Below are 22,831 nucleotides of genomic sequence, written 5' to 3'. Positions count from 1 at the left end.
TTAAGTACACCACACCAGCGCATTCACATAAGAGGATGACCCATATTGCTGCTTATAGTGTGGATGAAGTTTTACTGGAAGCAGCATTTTTAATAGACACCAGTACGGTCACACAGAAGTTAAGTTTTTGTGACTGAAGTCGTCTTGAAAAACACCAGCACATTCAGAGGAGAAAATAAAATGATACTCCACTACTGCATGTACAGAAAAAGCTATGTGTACTTTCTTTTTCTACTAATATACACTAGAACTGTTCTACTTCAATTATCAAATGTACATGATGGTGTGAATATGATCATTAATCTTTAAATGTAATGTGGTGTAATGTACCAACCTCAGATCTGAATCTGGTTTGGTTCTTTATTCAAGTTTAATCTACTTTAATAAACACAGAACAACTTTTACTTTCAAGTGGAAGAATTTTACCCTGGTCTTTATGGTATCTGCAAAGTTTTCATAAATGAATAGCCTCTTACTTTAACACTTCTAGGTCTACACTCCAAAATTCTAGTCTTGATAGATGTCTTCTAGATGATTTCCACTTAGCAAATAATGAACCGTCCTCCACCAGAATGTACATGAGAAGGTGTGAATGGAGGGCTGTGGACTGAACAGTGTTGCATTGTTCTATCATCATGAGTCTTTGTTCTTTGTGTTTATATATAGACCAAATTAGTGGTAGCTAAACTCCTTTGTTAGAAGAAATACTCATATTTACGTTTAATTATCCCACCATCTTCTAGTGCATAAAACCCAGTTCATATAAATCCTAATACAGACTGCACTGTCATGTTTTAAAATTACATTTTAAAATAAATAAATACTGTTGTGGTAGTTCAGGTGTTTTCTTATCATGGAGGTGACCAACTGACCAAGACCAACTGAGGGGTCGGGAGACAAGTGTTTCTTTATTGATGAAAAAATTTATTTGTTAAACTGTAAATTCCATCCGAGTCCTCTGTGTGATGAGAGTTTGGTTTTGAATCTGATGTCAGCAAATGTGTCCACGGTTGTTAAATGGGACTAAACTCACTGTCCATGTATTTGTATGTAGGCTTGAGCTGAAGTGACAATAGAAGATAGAGGTAAAGAACTGGGTGGGTACCCAGCTAGCAAAATATTTATGATATAAATATCCGGCATGCCGGAAATTTTTGTGCTGGCCCACATCCGGCAGCCCAGATCCCAGCCATGACTGCCAGCAATATGCCAACACTTAACCAACTGCTAGCCAGAACAGCCATTATCGGGGCAAATATGGCCCAGTTCTGCCCTGCAGTACATTTTTAAAAGGCTTTTTCCAGCCACATGTAACCTTAAATGGTCACTGGGACTGCTACAACTGTTCTTGCTTCCTATCGCTATGAAAATACTCTGGAAAAAAATAAAATAAAATAATAATATATATATATATATATATATATATATATATATATATATATATATACAGTATATATATACTGTATATACAGGTACATATACACTTTATTATAATTATAAGTAATAATAATAATAGAGTACAATTAAAACAGTAACAGAAAAAGACAAATGAAAAAGAAAAAGACAAAACACATTTTATTTCAAGTATTTTTATTTATTATAAAAATGTTTTGTCCTGCCATAATTGACTGCTGATCTCCTGCCTCCTGACACTGGTCTGTAATTCTGGAATGAAAACAAAAAACTATTTTTTCACAGATCAATGTGGATCTTATTCAAATTTTCAGTTCCACTTAATGATGGAAAAGAAATGTTGAATAAGAAAAAAAGTAACTGTAGTTTAAATATGTTTGCCTGGTTAAAATTGGTTCATTGGTTTACTCAGGCAGCAGGAGTGGCATCATGAAAAGCTGTTTCCAGAACAGTGCTAGAGCAGAATAAACAGTGCCTTTAGTAGGCTGAAGAACATAAGCGCAAACTTTGAAATATGTGCTTTAGACATGATAATGTGCTTTTTGGTTATAATATTTTACAGTGTTATGTACAGTGCTTGCATACATTATCCCTAATCAATCCTGAAAATGTCTTTCAAACTGTATGTTGATAAAAGCAGCTTTTGTAAACATTTTACCAAGATCAGTGTAGGACAAATAACACAAGGTGGCTGAGTGAGCTGGGTGCACAAAAAGTCACTGCAGAAATATAAACACTTAATTAGTTAAATCATTCAATCAAGGAAATCCATAAAGACTTGTAAATATGTGCTTTAGGCATGATAATGTGCTTTGTCTTTGTACACATGTTTCCTGGGTTATTTATGCCAGCCAATGACTAAAAGTTTTTATAATATTGTCAACTGCCAGGAAGAGGGAACTAATGTAACCAACCTTTTATATACATCAAACCCCTTACTCAAAAACAATGGACCACCAGCTCCACACAGCTGTAGGTATAGGTAACTAATGTAATCGTTTTAAAATATTATGTGTGTAATATAACTTGGCTATATTGTTAGATGGTTTATATCGTATTTATAATATCAGTGTAATTTTCCTTTAGATGTATGTTTTAAATTAATTTTGATAGCCTTTTGCTGCCATATTTATGTATAGCTGGCTAGATAGTTAGTTTACCGTACCTGCCAAGCTAGCATTTTTGGCTAACGTTCAAACATAGCTATAATATATTTATTAATTATCAAAAATACGAAATAATTTGATTATATATATTGTTCTGTTACTACAGTATATCAGTATTTTTAATATAATGTTTTAGTAAGTTTTAGTCCTAAAGAGCAGCAGTTAACGTTACCTTGAAATCCTCAGTGACAGTGTAAAAGATAACGGTTTTCTTATTTAAACCGGACTAAGTGCGCGAGGCTCCTTGCGCATGCGTTCAGGGAACCTTTCGTATCGAAGTAGTAAACTGATTCTGACACAACCATGTATTAACGTTAAGGTAATAGTTTTGCCGGTTTTTTTGTTCTGTCAAAACCGCACGTGATTGGTCAAGATACGTGGTGGCGTTTGTGTGTTTACACTGAGCAGGAGGGGAGGGGTTACACACACACAGAGACAGCGTGCACACGAACAGGAGGGAGAGAGAGAGAGAGAGAGAGAGAGAGAGAGAGAGAGAGAGAACTCAGCGCTTTACACAGCCAGACATTACACGCTGGAAAGGTGAGGAAAATGAGTGAGAGGAAACATAGTAAAGTTTGGACTCGAGAAGCCCCTTTTTACAGAGAAGTTCAGACCCACTGAACCAAGTGTTCACTGGGAGACCAAGTGTTCAGTCTACCCACATCTTAAACATGTGATGGCACATAGACTGTGTATCTGTCCCCTAAGAGAGAATCTTTTTTAACAGGTCAGATCATAACAGAAAGGAGAAACAGGATCAACCCATCAAAGATGAGCTCCTTGGTTTTTCTGAATGCTAATCTTCACTAAATACTTACAAATACTGTCACCTGGATGCTGATTTATCTTTTTTTTTTTCACATTTTCATTTATATTTTGCTGAGTGTGAGTGATGCTTCGTTGATGTTGTGTTGTTTCACTCTAGATGCTTGTTTATTTTGTTTTGTTTATTAGGATTTTAACGTCACGTTTTACACTTTGGTTACATTCGTGACAGAAACATTCACCTCACTTGCATGTCTTTGGACCGGAGCACCCGGAGGAAACCCACGCGGACACGGGAAAGACATGCAAACTCCACACAGAAAGGACCCGGGCTCTTCACCTGGGGATCGAACCCAGGACCTTCTTGCCGTGAGGCGACAGTGCCAACCACTTAGCCACCATGCTGTCCCACTTTAGATGCAAACGTACAAATAATGTACACAATCGGATCTTTTTGTCTAATTGAGATGGGTCTTTGTTTTTGTATTTTATAATTTATTGTTGTGGCACTCTGTTCCATGTTGAGTATATAAATAAAGCAATTTAAATAATAAACATTTGATACAATGTTTTTTTTACATTATTAATTCATTTTACATGTAATTTGGTAATAAATTAATTTAAGCAACAAAAAAATCTAAGCAGCCACTTGGTAGCCGAAAGAGCCGGCTCTTTATAGTGAGCCGAGCCAAAAGAACGGCTGTTGGAGCCGAAATTCCCATCACTACTAAGTTCAGGACCCAGTTGGCCGGTAGATGGCGCTGTAAACAATGACTTGCCACTTTGTGTTCTAATTTAGCATAGAGCAGTCATATGTGAAACACTATCGTCTTCTCAGCATTGATAACAGTGTTTTTACCTAAATAAAGCCAGGTTCCACCGAGACTTGAACTCAGATCACTGGATTCAGAGTCCAGAGTGCTAACCATTACACCATGGAACCACAAAAGAATAATTGAGCACAAAGGTTAATAATTACACCCATGGCTGGATTACTGACCGGGCCAGTGGGGCCAGCGCCCAGGGGCCCTTGAGGTCAGGGGGCCCCGGGGGGGCCCTGGCCCAAAACATTTTGCGATGCCTATCAACATTTATGATACAATATATTTTTTAAAATGGCCCTCCATTTTAAGGATCCTCTGACTATTAGGGACTTTGACCCCAGGGCCTCTTGGGGGCCCTAGCCATGCCTTTGGGGCCCCTAGCCATGCTTTTGGGGCCCCTAGCCATGCTTTTGGGGACTAGCCATGCTTTTGGGGGCCCTAGCCATGCTTTTGGGCCCTAGCCATGCTTTTGGGCCCCTTATGAAAATGGATGAGGCGACCCTAGGGGTCCTAGGAAAGAGGGGGGCATATTTTTAGAGGGCCCTGGTTATGAGAGCCCCTACCAGGGGGCCCTAGAGAAGAGCAGGGCATACCATTAGAGGGCCCTTGATCACGAGGGCCCCTGCTATGGGGCCCTTGACTTCCATAGAAGTCGTTTACCATGGCTCCTTGACTTTCTAGGGACCTACAAATTGCCAGGCAAGCTACCATATTTCATAACAGACGTTTTGTTGCAAATATGCGATTCAGGCCCTTACTTAATGTTTCTGAATTTGTATTGTTTCAAAGTTTTATGTTCAATTTCTCTTAAGCGCAGAGACACAAATTAATTTAGCAATTTTGCAATTATTTAAATTTAAGACAAGCAATTTGTCTGATGAATGCTATCTTTGACACCGATTAAATTGAGTGAATTTGGCCAAGGGTGTGATTTCACTTATGTGAAAACAACAAGCCATTTGACTAGTTTCATGTTTCCCCTTTAATAAACAACAGTAAAGAGACCAGTGGTCACTCTAGCTCTAAAGGAATGCATGAAAGGAAAAGTGGCCTTTTCATACAACAGAACTGCAAGCTAATTTTACTGAGTAGCACAATTTTGGTTTGGTGACAGATGAAGAAACAGCAAGTGGTTTTGTTGTAGTAGCTGTGGCTGCGTATGCGTGTAACCTTGATATTTTGTTTGAGGATTATTTATTGGAAAACATATTTTATTCAGCTTGTTATTCAATGACTATTCAATGACAGTTTGACATGACTTGACATGTTTCAAGGCAGTGTGAAGGGGTCTCGACAATAATTAAACTTGATTTAATATCATTAACACAGCATTTTTAATATACTCAAAACCTTCCCCGTCTCCCTCTCCATGCCTCTCACACACACACACACAAAACAGCATTTTTTGTAGTAGATAGTGGCTGCCCCTCCCCCACTCTCTCACTCAGTGGTGAAAAATTGTTACATTGCCCTAAATTCCCACGGGGGCTGAGCCAATCAGGTGTTGCGAGAACTTCCAAGTGAATATGCAAGATCTATATAAAACCCCCTGCCAGTATCAAAACTCCTCACATTCAGACAGTTCAGCTTGCGGACTTGCTCTGTGCTTTTACTACAACTTTTACCTTGCTATTACCAGATCAGCAACCAACAGCCTTTTTAAAGGCTCATTGCCCTTTATACTGCATTATATTATTTTATAATATATATAAATATTTTTATATTATATTATACTATACTATATTGCATATATTCTGTTACATTCTTTTCATAGTCTTTTCAAAGGCTTATATATTATATTATATTACATGATATAATATTATATTACTATATATAATATATTAAACTTTGAAAGGTTCACAGCCTTTTTCAAGGCTAGTGTAACGTTGCTAACTAGCAACTTTTTTATTTGCATATTACATTATTGATAATAGTAGAAGTGTAAGCTTTATAATATTAGTACATACATACAATACATTTACAATAACAACAATTTATAGCTAAATAGTTATAGGTCAGCCTTTTTTTTATTACATATTGTATCTGGTTCTACAATGTTGTGATTGTATTTTTTTCCTGAACATACAACATAGAAACAACATAGTAAGTATTGGATAGGAATAGGAATTTGCAAGACAAGCTTCTATATTTGCATCTTAAGAAACACTTGCCATTAATAACATGGATCCCAAACAAAAAAGTGGTGCCTCAAAAAGAAAAGCAAAAAAGATTAAGGAAGCAAATCAGGCAGATTTCCTGAAAAGCGTTCCTTTGATCTCAAACTTCTTTGAGAAACCGCTGGATATGAGTGAGACAAGTATTGCTAATGTTAGCAGTGATCAGAGTTCTAGCAATGAAGATGTGATCACCACTGGCTTAGTGTCACCTGTCAGTGACTATGTACCTTTGCAGACCCAGTCAGGTGCAGAGCAGAAATGCCAGCCCTGCCAGGCTACCACAGACCAGCAGCAGAAATACCATGAAAGGAAAGTTGCAGGTGTGTCAGACCCACAATAAGACCAGCCAGCTGCATCGTGTGAGTGTCGTTTTTCAAAAGAGGAGGGCAAGGACCCCAACTGCTGGTGTGAAACGGTCAACGACCCTGCTTTATGGCCCAGTACCATTACCGACCAAGCCAAGTCGATTCTTGTTAGTAGAGGAGAAGCTGCATTTCAAAACAATAGTGCTAAGTACCCAGCCTCAGTCAGGGATAGAGGCATTGGGGGTACCAGTAGGAGCTTTACAAATGCTCTATACTCAGTTGCTCTCTACCCAACGGGCAAACTGTGACTAGGCAGTGGCTACTTTACTCTCCTTCAACTGGCTGTGTGTATTGTTTTGCTTGCAAACTTTTTTCCAGTAAGCACAATACTTTTGTTCATGGATTTTCTGACTGGAAACATTCAGAGCGGATTGGTGAGCACGAGGGGAATGTGGCGCATAGGGCTTGCATGCTAGCATTATATAATCGCTCCAGAGGCACAGCAACAATTGATTCTGATATTGTCAAAACAAATTGATGCAGAAAGACAATACTGGCGGGAAGTTTTGAAAAGAGTTGTTGCAGTCATCCAGTTTTTGGGGGAGAGGGGACTTGCTTTCAGGGGAGATGATGAGCTATTAGGATCAGCCCACAATGGTAATTTTTTGGGCATCATAGAACTCTTAGCCAAATTTGACCCATTCCTAGCTGAGCACCTCCAAAGGTTTGGAGGTAAGGGAAAAGGTTCTGTGTCCTACTTATCATCGACAGTGTGTGAAGAATTTATCCATTTGATGGGACAGAGAACAAAGCAGGCAATTGTTAATGAGATCAAAGAATCAAAATACTTCTCTGTTATAGTTGACTCCACTCCAGACCTTGCTCATGTGGACCAACTTACTTTTATTTTCAGGTTTGTTAATAATGACGGACATGTAGTTCAGCGTTTTCTAGCTTTTGAGCCTATTGAAAACCATAGTGGGGACAGTTTGGCAGAGTGTGTCGTTGCTATGGTGGAGAATCTGGGCCTAGACTTATCCAACTGTAGGGGCCAGTCATATGATCATGCAAGTAACATGTCGGGAAAGTACAATGGAGTCCAAGCTCATCTTAAACAAAGAAACCCTTTGATTTGTTATGCCCCCTGTGCAGCACATTCACTGAATTTAGTTGGTGTCAATGCTGTTGACAGTAGCCCAGAAGCTGGATGTTTTTTTTTACTTTGTACAGGCAATGTACACATTTTGTGCATCATCTACACACAGGTGGGGAAAGGTTTTCCGTGATACTGATATCAAACTCACACTGAAATCACTGTCAGGTACTCGATGGAGCGCACGAGCTGAGTCAACTAAGGCTCTTTGGAAATATTATGCACAACTGAGAGAGGCATTGAATGAAATGTCTAAAGATATGGAGGAGAAATGTGTAACTCGAAGTGAAGCCTCTGCACTCTGTGACAAATTGGACACGTTGGAGATACTTCTGGGACACAATACTACAGAGGTTCCAAGCCACAAGCCTGCAGATTCAGAAGCATGATATTGACATATGTACAGCTACACAACTTCTCTTGTCTTTATGAGACTTTGTGGCAGCACAGAGAGATAACTTTGAGGTGTTTGAAGGGGCAGCTTTAAATGTCACCACTGCTGTCTCCCAAGAGTACAGGCATGACCTCCAGCGTACAAAGAAGCGCAAAATTATGTCTGATGATAGTGCAGAGCCAGGTGTAGCATTTAACGGAAAGGACAAGTTTCGGATCGAAACTTTCAATGTTGTCATTGACAAACTTGTGTCCTGTCTCAACCACCGTTTGAATGCATACACACACTTAACTGAGCTATTTGATGTTCTTTTCATGCCTGACAATATGTCCAACAGTGAGCTCACTTTAAAGGCTAACTCACTCGCTGCAGCATATCCTTCAGATCTGAACATGAGCCTGGCAGATGAATTGATACAAAACAAATCATTCATAACAGAAAAAGAAAAATGTCCTAGTAAAATAGCTCAAAACCATGATAAACTCTTTGCCCAGGGGCCCAGACTATCCTTAATCCGTCCTTGTATAGACCTATCACATGTGCTAATCCTTATGCAAATTAGGCGATGGCGTCATTTAGCGACTTCTAACTACTTTTAGGACAGCCAATAGCAACTTTCCTTACTGAGGACTTAGCAACACTTGCAGTGACCTACAGTATCCTTGGCAGGACTATCAGCCAATCACACAAATACCACAGAAACACCCGGGAAAGTAAAAACACAAGTTTAGTAATTAGTGCAAAATGGAGAAAACTTTAAAAAATGCAAAGGAGGAGATGAAGGAGTGAATGATGAATACATAAAACTGAACAACTTCTGTGGTTGTCGGAGTCACATCATATTACTTTTTTTTCATTTCTCCAAAAGTACCACAAGAGGGCGACATCACAGATTTTTCCAACATGGTTACAAAATCTCATATTACCACATCATACAGATTTTACTGATTCTACTGAATTTTATTGTAGATCAAACCAACATGAGCATTTGTAGCAGCAGGAAAAACAAGATAGAAAAACAACCTGGGCATGATGCAGTAGTTTTATTTTATGCTCTGGTTAAGTGTAAAATATTGATACATTATCGTTTTTATAAACTGATGCATGACATTAAATAATGTAAAAACATGGTGTTGTAGAAAAGCATTATGTACTTTAATTGAGAATGAATTGCACTTAAATGTTTAATGTGATTGTTATATTTGTTTGCTGTACAAAATAGTTTTTTAAAAAGTAATTTGTATATTTGAACGTTGTAACAAAATGTAATTTTAAAAATCAAATCTCTCTCTCTATACAGGCTCATCGTGGAGGCAAATTGGTGGATAAGTGGGCGGGTCTAAACTGCTGTAGGCTGAGTGAGCAGAGATAAACTGATGAAGGCTGAACGAACGTACCACAATACAAATAACTATTTCTGTGAAAGAATCAATTCCTCTCTGAAACCATCCACACGTATCTAAGTTCTGCTGTATTATTCCTCACCATGTGCTGGTTTCACTTTTAAACTTGTGTTTTACAGCTCAGGAGAAATCAGGTGAGAATCAGCTTCTCCGGGAGACTCTAAAACACCTCATGTGGCTTAATGTACTAAACAGCCTAGGAAAAGAAAATCTTCATAAATGTATCACTGCCTCACAGATTCTAAAATCACTCAAACAGTTTAATGTTACACTTTCATGTAAATTTTACATTTAATTTGTTAAATCTGACAGTTTCACTTCTGATCCATAATCAACATCAAACCCCGGGTAGAGGAGCTGAGTGAACCTGGTGTGAACTCTGTGGAGGAGCTTCATTGTATCAGAGACGCTGTAGAAGGACAGAGTTCCTGCCCTGTAATCCACATACACTCCTATTCTAGAGGAACTCGGCATTATGGGAATTTTAGTCTCGATGTATTTGTGCCAGAATGAAAATCTGGATGGAGAACAGAACAAACTCCAGGACTGATTATTACATCCAAACCAACACTTAACCCCGAATCCCTTCCTGCTGATGCTTTTATATGACACTGCTATAAAAACCCCATAATCCCCACTCCACTCAACCTCCCAGTAACAGCGTCCACTCACACTCTCTCTACACACAACCTGAGAGTAATTATCAAATCTATCTGGATGATCAGGATACGACTGTAATGTTTCACTCCGGGTCACCACTTTGTTCTCCTCAGACAGACGGAGGTTTTTATTTACTGTGTTTGGATCCAGTGTGAACCGACAAACATCTGGAGAGGAAACACAAAATAAACCAATTAACATAGAAGAGAGAGAGAGTGTGTGTACAGTGTTTGTGTGTAGTGTGTGTATGTCTAAGTATGTGTGAAAGAGTGTGACACTAGACACACAAACAAACACAGAAACACAGCACAACCAAAGATACAGAGCAACAGTATTCAACACCAAACACACAAACACTGCACACACACTGCTGTTGTTAGATGTAAAATGTTCATGTTGGTGGATTTGATTGTTTTGTTTGATGTTTGAGTACTGAAGCATTTTGGAGACAATGGAACACCGAGGGCTTGAACTCACCTCCATCTGGTATCTTCTCACACTTCTCAGGACTGATTGTGATGGCGGCTGATTCTGCAGATCCAGCAGGAGCCGAGAGAGACTGAAAATTCTACATCCAGACAGATAATGTTCACAGAGAAACAACAAGATGATGTAGCACAGTGATGTTTCACCAAATAACATTACCAGTATTTCATGATCTCTAATACGAATCAAACATCCAGAAAAGTTTGGACAGTAAGTAAAATGTAAGAGAAAAACAGAGCAGTGATTTGTAAAATTCTCTTTGACCTGAATTCAACAAAAATAACTAAATATTTATCAGGTTAACTTATTAACTTTATTAATTTATGTAAATATTCACTCATTCTGAAACTCATGACTACAAGGGATTTGAAAACAGTTGGTACAAGAGCAAATTTACACTGTAAACATTGTAAAATGTTCCAGAAACATGTTAAATGGATAAAGTGTTTATGTCTGGGTATAAAAGCATTCAGGTGAAGTCCAGTACATTATGAGCAACCACAACTTCAAAAAGCATCACCAACTCTGATATTTCCTTACCTGTCCACTAGAGACCACCATCAATATTTAGTCAATATTCAATCTCAAATCATCTGATCTCTGGTAAGTTCTTACTATATCTAAACTTTTTCACATTCTGAATATACAGTGGTACCTTGAAACTCGACGTCAGTTGGTTCTGAGATGTTGAGTTTTAAGGTATTTTTTTATCATGTTTAGGAAACCTGTTAATGTGTCCCATGATCCCGTGGAACTGCATATACTGTATTTTAGTGTAATGTAAATTAATGGGGTTGTTTTTGTCACTTATACACTAAAAATACCACAAATATAATATAGAAACAGTGAAATACAATTAAAAACAGTTAAAAGTCAATAAAAAATACAATAAAAGCTGCATTTTACCTTTTCTTCTTTATTGTTTTCTTATAGCTTTTAATCATGGAGATGCTTGATTGTGGAACACCATATTCTGTTCAGTACTGGCGCATTCACATGAGAAGTGACAAAACCGCCTTTGTGCTGCTGTGTCATTATTTCCTATGGATTGGGGTGCTGGTGCACAAAACTTAACATGACTTATTGTACTAAAACAGACTCTCGAAAAAGCTGATTCTGATTCTTACAATTTCTCAGAACCCAGAGTGTTATGACTTTATGGGTCATAATGTGTTTTGTGTAGGGGGGTTTTCTGTATATTACAGATTTGTGGAAGATGAACAAAGATGCACAAAGATACCACTAGGGGGAGACGCCAAAAAAAAGGAGACCTCTGGGAAGACATGAGAGGATGCTTTGCTTGTGACGTGGTTTCATGGTTCCGGCTCTCCCCAACATGTTTGAATGAAAGCTAACAATAATCGAGTTTAAGGGAACACATTTCTCAACGAAAGGTGTCAGAATTCAAAGATTTTGAGTTTAGGGGACGTCAAGTTACAAGGTTACAAACTGCTGTCATTTATTACTTGGACTGGTGCAGCAATAATATAATTATAAAAGGTAAACATACCTATTAAACTGTACAATTAGAGAATAGAAAAGCATTATAATAATCTAATTCTGCTCCAGTGAAATGTTTGTCATTTATACATAGCATAACTAACATAAATGATCTGTTACTTGTTAAAGAGAGCTGTATAATATTTCTACCTGTTTCTCAGTTCTTTCTGCTGCAGCTGACATTGTCCCTAGTGAAAAAAGTGTACTTAAATGTCCTTAAAATATACTAAGATTCATCTAAGTATACTATAAATAAACTAGCAAATGTCTGTACTTTTATACTATAATTTAAGCAAGTAAACTTTTATCATACTTTTCAAAAATTATCAAAAAGTATAATTTTAATAAATTCATTAACCTGAAGTATATGTTTCGTTACAATCAAGTTTCATTTAATTGCATATAGTTCTCATATACTTGTTTTCAAATACATGTTTACTATATTTTTGCAAAGTATGTTAAACAACTGCTGTAGTAATTCACTTAAAGCACACTTTTAATACATTATACAAAGGTTACTTAAGTGTATTTTTTTCATAAAGTTACTTCCACAGTGAAAAGAAGTATACTAATCTTCAGTAGGCTAGAGTGCACTAAAGTGTATTATTGTCACACTAATGATCAATACACTTAAAATGTGCTAATTATACTGTAATTGTACAAAAATAACAAAAGCTCGACTTTAATTGTATTAAGTGTACTAAACTGTACTAAACTGGAACTCTTTTAAGTAGTTAATTTACCTTAAGTATACTACTGCATGTGTATTTAACTCCATGTTTTACATACACTTTAAGTGAAATTAAAGCACACTTCACAACTGCACAACCAGTATTCCAAGTGCACTTGGAGTACATTAAAATATATGTTATAAAAAAAAACTTAAATATCTTAAAAACATTTATAAATGTCTTTTTAGACCTGATTCTAGCAATATATTTATCAATATGTTTATTTATGATAGTATGTAGTAATACCAACCTTTTATATGTATACTTATAATACTACTTTTTATAAATACATTACCATGAAGTATACTTTTAGTTCAAATTAAGTTTCATTAAATTTAATATACTTCTCAAATACTTGTTTTCATAATATACGTTCGGTATATTTTTGCATAAATGTTAAACAATTTGTATTTTTTAACATAAAGTTACTTATTGGTACAGTAGTAAAACGTTTTTACTGTTTTTGTTATTTTAAAATGTAATCATTTGAAATATATCTTAGCACTCTTTAATTCTTTTTAATACTCTGTTACTTTGCATGTAATTAATGGATTTCACATGATGCAGTGATTATATTTGCCAGGAATTCACTACATGAATATTTATTCAGTGTGTTTGTGATAACTGGCAATAAGTCTTTCACATCTCTGTGGCCCACTCTTTTTTTGCAGAATTGTTTTAATTCAGCCAGATTGGAGGGTTTTCGGGCATGAACGGCCTGTTTAAGGTCATGCCACGGCATCTCAATCGGATTCAAGTCCAGACTTTGACTAGGCCACTCCAAAACCTTCATTTTTTTTTTTTTTTTTCAGCCATTCAGAGGTTGACTTGCTGGTGTGCTTCGGATCATTGTCCTGCTGCAGAACCCAAGTATGCTTGAGCTTAAGGTCACGAACTGATGGCCGGACATTCTCCTTCAGGATTTTCTGGTAGAGAGCGGAATTCATGGTTCCATCAATTACAGCAAGTCATCCAGGTCCTGAAGCAGCAAAGCAGCCTCAGACTATCACACTACCACCACCATGTTTGACTGTCGGTCTGAAATGCTTTACGCCAGATGTAACGGGACACACACCTTCCAAAAAGTTCCACTTTTGTCTCATCAGTCCACAGAATATTTCCCCAAAAGTCTTGGGGATTATCAAGATGTCCTTTCCTGGGAAGGTTCACCACTGTTCCATGTTTTCTTTGTGGATAATAGCTCTCACTGTGGTTCGCTGGAGTCCCAAAGCCTTAGAAATGGCTTTGTAACCTTTTTCAGACTGATAGATGTCAATGACATTGTTTCTCATCTGTTCTTGAATTTCTTCAGATCGGGGCATAATGTGTTGCTTTTTGAGATCCTTTAGTCTATGTTGTCAGACAGGTTCTATTAAAGTGATTTCTTGATTCTACAGGTCTGGCAGTAATCAGGCCTGGGTGTGGCTAGTGAAATTGAACCCAGCTTTCCCAAAATTGTGGGGGGGGGGGGGGGGGGGGGGGGGGGGGGTTACTATTTCACACAAGGGACAGGTTGTTTGGGATAGCTTTTTTCCCTTAATGAATGAAATCATCATTTAAAAACTGCTTTTTGTATTTACTCAGGTTATCTTTGTCTGATATTCTAATTTGTTTGATAATCTGAAACATTTAAGGGTGACAAATGTGCAAAAACAAAAGAAATCTGTGAGAGGGCAAATACTTTTTCACATCACTGTAGTTATTAGATTAATTGATTAACTGGGGGAAAAAAATCGTTAGATTAATTGATAAAAAAATCGTTAGGTGCAGCCCTAGCCCATTGACTCTCTAAGTACCTTTTTATTGGTTTTAATTAAATGTTTACTTTAATCATAATCACCTAAAGAGTAATTTAAAGGCAATGACAAAGTTAAATGACATTACAGAATTTTGTACACCACCAAATCAATTGAATTTGAATTGCTTATTAGTGTTTCTGTTTAATTATTCAGTCAAAGAAAAAGAACTGTTGCAGAAATCATGGAAGTCCCAAGACACATTAATTGCAACTGTCTGTCAGCTGTACTTTTCCAGATCAGCATTTTTACATGCTTACATCAGTCAGTCTGTCTATATCCATATCTTGACCTGCTCCCAGGCTCTGCAGCTGACCAGTGTTTGGTGTCTAAAAACACAATGAAATTAGTTTAAGGAACGTTCTCGTATGTAACAAGAAATGTCTGTTTGTTTAATGTGTGTCACAATGATTTTGTACATTTAAAGTATTTAAATACTTATGCAAGTATTACTGCACACAAAGGAAAACTGGACTGACTCAGGATAGAGAGAATAAAAACATTTATGGACATTGAGCTGCACCGATGGTGGTTCATTCACCTTTATTTTCTCATCCTCTTCCACCTCTATTCTTTCATCTGATTTTGGATTTTGGAGGAGAAACATCTGAATAAACTAAAAACACAGAAAAAACAACACTACTCAGCAGAGAATTTTTAAATTGTTATTGTATCAGATTTTACTTTATTTTTTAAATCTGAAATTATGTGTTGTTTGTTTTGAAGTGGGGGAAAAAGGTTCACACAGGCATACAGAAAGATTTGATACAGGCATACAGATACATTTTGGGGCAACCACGCTAAAAGCCATATCTCCAAAAGTATGTAGCCTTGAGTAATAAGGAACAGACAGCAAATATCTGTCATAGGATCGAATAGTGCGAGGGGGTAAATAGGGTTGAAGGAGACTGGAAATGTCTGTGGGGCGAAGACATGTAGAACCTAAAACAGAAGAAGTGTTTTATATTGAATTCAGACAGGAACAGGAAGTCAGTGTAGATGTTTGATTGTGGGATTGTAGGAATTCTAGCAGCTGAGTTCTGCAGTTCATTTCAGTTTAGGTTGTTGTACCAATACAAAATATGGAAAGTGTAAGGGATGAATATTGATGTAAAGCGCTGTACAGAGAAGAAAGCTTTCAGTTTTGGTTTCTGCGTTTCAAACAATGAGCTGATAGAAGGTTGTGTGTCCAGTAGTTTGCATTTTCAGTATTTGCATGTCCCTCTTCATCACTTGTGAGCTTCAGCTTGATCTGCCTCATTCTGCACTATGTTTCTCTGGATGCGTTTGGTGGATGATGTTTTTTCTGTTTATTGTTAGTTCTATTATTGTGAGGACTGGGATTATGAAGAAGATGAGATGGTTTGTCTCTATATCTGTATCTGTATTGACCCGCGATTCATTTTTGAATGACAGCTAACGATAGTGAGCCGACTCTTTTAAGTATTTTGTATAACATATAAAAAATTTTGACTTCATCAAAAAGAATCGACTCCCTCAGCTTCCAACTGCTCATTGCTGAGTACTATCAACTTAGTGAATCGACTCTTTCGAGTCTATTCCAGTCGTTCGACTTAAAGAACCGGATTAAAGAATTGGCTCATTTGATTCATTTGAACGCGCAGACTCACTCGCTCTCCCGCTGTGAGCTTCTCAAACTGAACTGCGTCTTTCTGTACATGAGGAAGAAATCTATGTAGAGATCTCAAATAACATGAACCTGAAGGTGTGAACTTACATTGTAGAAAAGAAAAACAAGCCAGTAGCAGCAGTGTGCACATTAAACCAATTACAGAAGGGTCATTAAGTTTGGCTAATTGAAATAATCATGTTTCTGACTTGAATGAGAGGGGCAGTAAGAAGATCTCACACTTGTCAGAGACAATGTTTGAAGCCCAGGTTAATAGGACCTGCTAGTTAGAGAAGGATCACTTGTTTGTTAATTTAAGTCAAAAAGTGGGTGTGGCCCGATAGAACAATCCAAGCCAAATCCACTCCGATTCATTTATTTTTCCTCTTTGTTTTTAAGCTGTACATCAGCTCACAAACTTTGATCGCTCGTTACTTGTTGACGTGCATATTTGGACGTGGTATCATTATAGAGTTTGCATGTGCTCCAGTTTCCTCCCACAGTCCAAAGACATGCAAGTGAGATGAACTGGAGACACTAAATTGTCCATGACTGTGTTCGATGTAACCTTGTGTAATTACACTGTTTATTAGCATGAAGTAAACATTAGCAAGTCATGTGACCCATGTGTACCGTCCAATAAAGCAACAGTGCCTGTGTCTCTGTGGCGCAACCGGTTAGCGCGTTCGGCTGTTAACCGAAAGGTTGGTGGTTCAAGCCCACCCAGGGACGAGTGCCTTTTACAGCAGTGTAGTTATTCTGTGTAGTCCCACTGAACAGTGGAAATAAGTAACTGAAAAACATCCAGTGAACAACAGTCCTACAAGCACAAATATCCACCTGATAAGTCACCGGAGACCGGCTGTCTGAAGTGGAAAAACGTTCTTTCGGTTTCTTTTGGTAGATGTTAAATGAAGATACTCGCCCAACGTGGGGCTCGAACCCACGACCCTGAGATTAAGAGTCTCATGTTCTACCGACTGAGCTAGCCGGGCTTAAGCAGCAGGTCAGAACTTCACTAACATCACGACCAGATTAAGAACTAATTCACAGTTTACAAACAAACACAATTCAGAATATAACAATCAGAACTAAATGTAAAAGTGTAAGTTAGTCGCGTCTTTCTGCTCATACTGAGTATTACTGTGGGTCACTGCATGTAGGAGACACATGGAGCGCAGTATGGTAGGTGAACTATAGGGCACTAGGACCCAGCAGCACTACAGTGAACAGAGTGACAGTGGGATCTAGCGGTATTGGAGCTCTTATTACAGGACGCTGTTTCTGCTGCTTGTTATTAAACTCACCTGAGGATCATTTGAGTGGAGAAAACGTGGTGAGTTCTTGTTGTGTTCTTGTTTTTTATTGAGTTTTCTTGCTAGAAAAGAGATTTATGAAGCTTTTTGAGGTTGAAACTGGGAGCTGCATTTGTTTTAGATCTTCTGGACTTGCTCAGTCGCACTATTTCTACTTAATAAAGTTTTAGTGCGCATTTACACCCTGTTTTACGGTACTGATCACATTGTCTACACTAAAAGTTTTAGTGCGCATTTAAACCCTGTTGTACGGTACGATGCTCTGACTTTTAGTACATTAGATTAAACAGAAAGAAGTTTTACATTTTAATAAACTTATCGAGTCCTGATGCACACAGATGTACCAGAAATAAAGTCTGTTCTAGTCTAAATGTAGAACAATCTACATGTTCCAAATTCAGACCTTCTTTGGTATTAAAAATAAAGAAACCTGCTTTCAGTTAAATCCACTATATTTAAATAATTGTCCTACTTACCCATAATACCATCTTCTGTTTTTACCTTGATGATTTAAAGAAATTAGATGGTAAAATTATGCAAATGGAAACATTTAAAACTCCATAAAATAAGCAAAACAAACTATAATATGAATTCCTCATATTTATGAAGCGTTTAAGTATTTTTACAGTAGGATTATGAAGTAATGGGATGGTAAACTTATATAAAGTGCCTATTCAATTATGTATAGACCAGTTTTTAAAGTCTAATAAAATAATCAAATCATACAGATTAAATGAGGATGATAACTAAACATTATAATCTTTATATAAATATAATAAATAACCAGGGTATAAAAGGGTTTCTTTGCTAAGAAGAAATTCTGCAATGTATTCTAACACAACAACCACTACAAAGTACACTGTAAACACTGTCAGTACATGGTGACTACGAGTGGTTGATTTCATATTAAAGTTTATGTTACGTTTTGTTAGGATTCAGTTGCAGGAGAAGCTGCAGAAAGTAAAAGATGTTCAGGATGAGGATGATGTGAGTTATGAGAGTAACGAGGAATTCTTCACCCAGTGTCTTCCAGCATCACCATCATTCTTTTTCATTCCACACTGGAGCAATCTACAACAAAAATCACTTAAAGGGTCTGCAGTGGATAAATGTTATTACAAAAAGTGTTTGACTTGTTCACCCATATTACAGTTTTACATTTCTAGAGTTTCTACAAGGTTAAAGTCATTAGACTGAACATTTTGTGATTGACTGTCCAGTTGAAGTAGATGTTGTTGTGCACAGTGAGCTGAAAAGACGACCTCTGAGAGCAGAAGAACAAATCGATGCTTCCAAGAGTTCTTTATCTACAAAACCTGCAGAAATTAAAGAGTTCTGCAACTGAGTCTGGTTACAGAGATGAAGCTCCAACTCCTGCTGTTCTGAAGTGTCTTCTGGAGACCAAGAAACAAGGAGAGGAAACATGAGAATGAAATGTTTATGTTATAACAGTCTGGATCCAACATGGTTGAGTGCAGCAGTAGGAACAGAGGAAGCTCTTCCTGTTGGTGTTAGAGTTTGGACTTGAACATTTTCTCAGTTTATTACAGTCCTGTACAGCAGCGTCTCTTATCCAAGCAGTAGATGTTTGCTTTAGAGCTTTTTATTGCTTTGATTTACACTTTCCCAAACAGTGTCCTCAGCTTGGGAATCATTACAGCAGGTAGTGTACCAGCTCCCTGGTAAATCTTCAGTTATACGGGTTTCAGGGGCCCTGATTTATTCAACAGAGGAGGAATTTAACATGTGAAGAAGAGCAGTTTAAGATGTATGTTAGATGTATTTTATATTTTTGTTTAATCACAGTTTATTAAATAATTAGTTAATGTAATTCAGACATTAATAAATTATATTGTATTATAGTGTTAAATTGTGGCCTATTTTAATGAGATTATGCTTTAATGCTGAATTTTCTTAAATGTATTTATGCTTAATCTCATTACAGTCGCTACAAATAATATGTGGCTGCAATCAAAGAAATGCAGTATTTTTAACAATGTAAATAATATATTAATTATTAACTGTCAGATTTTGTTAACATTTTCCTAATTAGTTTTTTTTGTGTATCCAGATACATTTTTGTATTTAAATATTTATTTTTATTAATACTAAATATTGAAAAGAAAAAACCTCAAAAACATCTTTGTGCTGTTTATTATTATTATATTATTATTATTATTAGTAGTAGTAGTAGTAGAATTAGTAGTAGTATGTATCATGGTAAAATTCATGGTAAAATCAACCCAACATTGGGTAAAAAACAATGGTTAAATTGCACAACCCAACAAGTTAAAATAACCCAAACACCTGGGACAGAAGAGCCATAAACATAAACACTAAAAATTTTTTTAGCTTGATTATCTTGCTGGTGTCACGTTGTAATGAAACTAAAATAAACAAATAAATAAATGAATAATTAAAAGCCTAAAATTTAAAAGCAAGTGTTTAGGTTCATTCATCATCTTAACACATATTACAAACTAATCAAGCTCGTCAAACTTCAGACATTGTTCACGTAAACAAAAATCTCAAGTGGAAGCACAAGATTCATTTATTTATAGATGGTGCTGTTTGTGGTTTTACATTTAAAAACATGAACAGTTAAAAATAACAACACACACAACAACAACAATTTAATAATAATGTCACAAATCTGTACCCAAGCAACAAGCTGTAATTTATCTAGCACCACTAGATGGGAACGATCTCTGTTCAACATTTCGAACTTCACTTTAAAAGTCAGTTCAGTGTGTTTTACTGTAGTAAGAATAGCTCCACATGTTTTGTACGTAGTGTTTATGGTATTTAAGCTGGATGGATAGATGGAAGTTAACATGTAATCTAAGGTGACTCTTAAGTTTATTCGCTGCTGTTGGCTTATAAAGTTTTACTGAACAAACTGGCTCGTATTTTGGCGCTGATATACCTTCCTGAATGGTGATCTGCTTGGTCGACACAACTAGCACAAGTAATCGTGGTCTACACCCCACAAGCGCTCTGTTGTACTTGCGCATGCGCTGAACGCTACCATCCTGAAACTGCTAAAGTTTCTAAACCTTGAAACTCACACCGGCTCCCAAATGAAACTTGCCATTTGCTGAGTAAATAAAGCCAAAAAGTTAATAATTAGTCATTTAAGAGCAAGTTGGCTGTTAGATGGCGCTGTAAACAATGAATAGCGATTATATTTTGGGATGGAGCAGTCACATGTGGAACACTATAACACTACTAGTGGTATTATGATATTCAAGCTGGATGAATGGATGGAAATTAACATGTAATTTTAGGTGACTCTAAACTAGCACAAGCAGTTGTGATGCTCTGTTGTACTGCACATGCGCTGAATGCTACCATCCTGAAACTGCTAATGTTTCTCAATCTTGGACCTCACACCGGGCCCCAAATAAAAGCAGTAAGGTCCCACCAAGATTTGAACTCAGATCACTGGATTCAGAGTCCAGAGTGCTAACCATTACACCATGGAACCCTGACACCACAAAAACTAAACGTAATGATTCGCCATTTGCTGAGTAAATAATGCAAAAATATTCAACTTCAGACTTTACTTTTACATCTCAAGTGATTTAAACTTATGTGATTGATATAATTGACTGAAATCAATTGACAAAACTGAGGTAATTTAGAAGTTTTAAACACTAAATAAAAGTACTTTTAGTTAAACATCGCCACCCAAGTATCAAAATCACAACAAAACGTTCCACTGTTGGAAAATTGCACTAAGTTCAGTATGCAGTTGGCCCGTCCCTCCTTGTCGCTCTGAAGCAGATGATTTGATGTTTGTGCACCTGTTCAGCAGATCACAAGTCACTAATGATCACACAGAAGTCACTTGATTTTAATACTGTTTGTTTTTGAAATGAGATCCAACAAGCTCATGGTAAGGTGTCCAAATAATTTTGGCCACATAGTGTATCATTATTATTGCTGAGGAGTTATGTGTGTCTACATCACTTCACGTATCTACACTGTAAAACATTTCAGCGTCAATAAGTTATGTGAACTCATTACTTCTTTTCAACTCCAATTGTCATGACAAGTTTTGGATATTGAACTCAGGTTAATACGTTTTCAGAAAATCTAACGTAAAATAATCAGTCTTGACTACTTGTGAGTTTTTCTATGTTGTCAATGTTCATTTAACTTAAGTCTGTAAGTTATCAGTTAAAAAAAGAAAAGGGGATATAGTGGGCGATTCCTATAGGTGGGCACCATTTTTGAGTTAGACAGAACAATAATATTTTTTGAAATGTTAAAACCATGGGAGCATGGGGCTAACCAATATTTTTCACAGACGGAAAGCCATTAATATTAAGACTGATAAAAAACAAGAATAACACACGTTATGCGATAGTGGACTACTTTCAGCGGCAGAGGGATACACCTGACTCTGGACTACAGTTTGAGACAAATTGAGTGCGGATTGATACACCGAGTGGAGTTTGGCAAGTTGGAGCGTTTTCTACTGAAAGCGTCAATGGCGGGAAGCAGGTGAGTTTATCAAAGTTTAAAACCTGTGTGATAAAAAGTGAAATTGTGTACGCCGATCATTGAATGTGACAGAACTGACGGATTTACTTGTTTCGATATGTTTGCCGAGGCCATGAACGCTTAACATTAGGTTAACGGTTAGCTACTACACCACTTGGGTCCATGGCAGATGTTTTGTTTTGTGCTGTAATGAGTATAACGGAACGTTAACTGTGGTGAACTAAACTTTGGTTTGCCTTTGAACGAAACGTCTGCATGCGTGCTCAGGTAAGCTAATAGTGGTAAAGATTATGTTAACTAGCTAGCTAATTCGTTAGCCATCCACTTTCAAAGGTAAATAACGACTTATTTTGTGCGTTATTACACTGTGTTGATCTGCTGTGTTAAATAATTTGTATTTTCTTTTTAAAGTTGTAATTGAGTTAAATTGACCTATGTAGGGATGAATGAAGAGACCTAAATATCTCCCTATCCAGATAATAATTTTATTCACATACATTTTTGAGAACACAATTCAGCAGTCTTGTTTTTTCTCTCTGCAGAGTTCTGAAGGCCCCTCTTATGAAGTGGAAATGGTCAAGGAAGAATACTACAGCACTACAA

The 22,831-nt window shown here is 36.9% G+C and overlaps 3 non-coding genes and 1 pseudogene across 3 annotated transcripts; 2 read left to right on the top strand and 2 right to left on the bottom strand.

Annotated features, from left to right (window-relative positions):
- LOC134326206 (zinc finger protein 208-like) overlaps positions 1 to 22,831 on the top strand; it is a 339,536-nt pseudogene that overhangs the window by 233 nt on the left and 316,472 nt on the right.
- On the bottom strand, positions 4,216 to 4,287 carry trnaq-cug (transfer RNA glutamine (anticodon CUG)). The gene has a single exon. It is a non-coding gene; the product is annotated as a tRNA-Gln (tRNA).
- trnan-guu (transfer RNA asparagine (anticodon GUU)) lies at positions 17,062 to 17,135 on the top strand. Its single transcript has one exon. It is a non-coding gene; the product is annotated as a tRNA-Asn (tRNA).
- trnaq-cug (transfer RNA glutamine (anticodon CUG)) lies at positions 21,135 to 21,206 on the bottom strand. The gene has a single exon. It is a non-coding gene; the product is annotated as a tRNA-Gln (tRNA).

The sequence above is a fragment of the Trichomycterus rosablanca genome, chromosome 14 (genome assembly GCF_030014385.1).
Source record: "Trichomycterus rosablanca isolate fTriRos1 chromosome 14, fTriRos1.hap1, whole genome shotgun sequence".
NCBI classification, from domain to species: domain Eukaryota; kingdom Metazoa; phylum Chordata; class Actinopteri; order Siluriformes; family Trichomycteridae; genus Trichomycterus; species Trichomycterus rosablanca.
This window is presented reverse-complemented; position numbering and strand designations above follow the sequence as displayed.